At 37.1% G+C, this 2872-nt stretch overlaps 1 long non-coding RNA gene across 1 annotated transcript; it reads left to right on the top strand.

The window, feature by feature from the left end:
• The first annotated feature begins 1168 nt into the window (after positions 1-1168).
• Positions 1169-1763, top strand: LOC118488329. The gene is made up of 2 exons (XR_004884188.1): positions 1169-1287; positions 1658-1763. It is a non-coding gene; the product is annotated as an uncharacterized LOC118488329 (long non-coding RNA).
• Positions 1764-2872: the final 1109 nt, after the last annotated feature.

The raw sequence follows: 2872 nt of genomic DNA, 5'->3' as shown, positions 1-2872 counted from the left end.
GTATACATGAGTTAAGGTGCTACGTGTAATTTGTTGGAGTAAGGATCAAAGTTATACGGCAGCTATAAATAGGCATCAAACTCTTCAGAAACCAAATTGTCATTTTTCTTCTTTCCTTTCTCGCCCTATCCATTCTATATTATTTTGTTGTTTTATTATTATTTCACCAATAATAATAATAATGCCATGCTCTATTTTAAGTATTTTAACTCCCGATCACCGCTACCCATTCCGATTGATCTGAGCCCCATAACGCATGTCAAGGCTCTGCCCGACTAAGTTCGTTTGGGTTCGGTCTCGTGACATCAGGATAAGGTTGAATTAGGGGTACTATACTTACCACGAGTGCATTATATATTTTTAAAATAGCTCAGAAGTTATACCCAAGATTTATACCAGGAGGCTTTCTAGTTGAACCCTAAAGTTACAAAGTGGGTCCACTCTCTTTTCTCACCATTTTATTCCCTTTTTGTGATATAATTATATTCAAAAATATCCCAAATTGATCCATTAGTGAAAACCCGGACCCCCAAAACCCTAATCCATATCAAAAATAAGAAAAAAAGATTTGTGGTCTTCTCGCGGGCCGCGTAAAGAATAGGTAGGAGGTCACGCGGGCGCGTCAACTTGAGAGTTGACCGGATAAGCATCCGGGGCTACGTGTCATCCACGTGGCACACCTACTCGTGACCCAGCAAACCTATACGTAGATTAGACCTCCTCGCGGGCCGCGTAAGGTTGGTCTAAGGGTTCACGCGGGCCGCGACAACCCCAGAAATCACCTATAAATAGCTTGGATCAGGAGCTTTCATTCTGTGTTGAAAGAAATTCACAAAAACGAAGTTATACTGTTAGAAATCACAATTTCTATTAGCGAGGCACTGCTACAGGGTAGTAACTCGATCGCTGCTACGATTCAATATCCGATCGATTGAAACTATCCGAGGGATGTTTAAGTGCTGCTCAAACCCGGGTTATACTTTGTCATTCGTCGTGATTCCGACAGAATGTTTGAGTGTCGCCCGAACTTGGGCTATACTCTGTCATTCGTTGCGAATCCGCTGGATGTTTAAGTATCATTCGTTGTGAGGTTTTAATCTCGTGAGCTTATCGTAAAAGTTGTATTCAGTTACTTACCTAGTTTCGTGTGCATTATTGTTTAAATTAGGTTATCAGGCTTATCAGTAGGCTAAACTCTACCCCATACACTTACAATCAAAGTAGATGCTAATTCTCAGAAGAATTTGAATCAGGAAGCTTGTTAAATCAATACGGCATGCTTATAATGTGAGTCATTCTCTTTTTACCAAACTTGCTTTCAAAATCATGTTTGTTTTCAAAGTTATAATTACAGGGATTAAGTCTTTGTAGTCTTCATTACAGCCGGTATGTGGGGTTTTGTATACATTACTTGTTATCCGTCACCATTGGACAGCGGGTTAGCCAAGGGGTGATATGACCATAGTCACAGACACCATTGGACAACGAGATAGCCAATAGGTGGTCGAGTGACAAATACCGTGGGTATATGCTTGACATATAGAAACATTGTAATCACTCTTAATATTGTAAATTATAACTATGGGTCATTTTGTGCAAACTGAATGAACTCACTCAGTATTTCCTGCTGACAAAACCTTTTTAAAATGCATTTCAGGTAATTACAGTAGATTGTAATAAGAGATGGATACGGCATCAAAAAGGCTTACAGAAGTGGCTTGATTTATCAATTAAATTAAATTAAGAAAAATTGTTTTATGTAATCGGGTTTGTCCCTTATTAAAGCTACCATTGTAAAACATGGGTTTTTATCCCATCTAATTAATAAATAAAAATCCGGGGTTTTCTAAACTCTGATATTTTTCCTAACTCACGGTCCTGATGAAATTTCCGCTGCAATGTTTTTAAAATAACCACCGGTACCACTTGGCTGCTCGCGGCTCCCGATTCCGTCCAGGGTGGGGTCGGGGGATGTGACATGGACCCATAAGTATAGAAAGTTTTTCTGGAAAGAAATATATACTTGTAATAGTTGATTATTTTTCCAGATATACATGGGTTGAATTTTTAAGAAAGAAAAGTGAAACACCTGATCTGATCATTAATTTATCAAGAAAATTGAAAATCTGTTAAAACTAACAATCAGAAGGATCAGATCAGACAATGGGACAAAGTTTAAGAATTCAAAAATTGAGAGCTTTCTTGTAAGTAAAGGAATCTCTCATGATTTTTCTGCTCCCAGAACACCTCAACAGAATGGGGTTGTTGAAAGAAAGAATAGAACCTTAGTAGAAGCTGCCAGAACAATGCTTGCTTATGCTAAAATGCGCACTCATTTTTGGGCAGAAGCAATAGCAAATGCATGTTTTACTCAAAACAGAACCCTTATCAACAAAAGGCTAAACAAAGCACCTTACAACATCATAAATGGAAGGATTCCAAGTGTAAAATTTTTGCATACATTTGGTTGTAGATGTTTTGCTTTTAATAATTTTGAAAGCCTTGAAAAATTTGACAGAAAAGCAGAAAATGTATTTTTCTTGGTTATTCTTTGTCCTCAAAAGCTTATAGAATTTTTATTCTTAACACAAGGACAATCAGAGAAAGTTTGTATGTTTCATTTGATGACTCATCAGAAACAGAAGTTTCTGATGAATACATGAAAGAAATAAATTTCTCTGATAAACAAGAAAATTATGAACATCTCTTTGAAATGATAACTGAAGATTTCTTAGAACATGATAAACCTCCCACATATAAATCAACAGATATTTCATGTACTAACCCTGCAGAACAAGTGAATAGTACATCAGAAAATCAAAATTCTGATACACCACACACAAATGAGGCAACTGTTCAGGGGGAAACTTCA

The sequence above is a fragment of the Helianthus annuus genome, chromosome 16 (assembly GCF_002127325.2).
Source record: "Helianthus annuus cultivar XRQ/B chromosome 16, HanXRQr2.0-SUNRISE, whole genome shotgun sequence".
NCBI classification, from domain to species: Eukaryota; Viridiplantae; Streptophyta; class Magnoliopsida; order Asterales; family Asteraceae; genus Helianthus; species Helianthus annuus.
The sequence above is the reverse complement of the archived record's forward strand: the minus strand, read 5'-3'. Positions and strand labels throughout refer to the sequence as shown.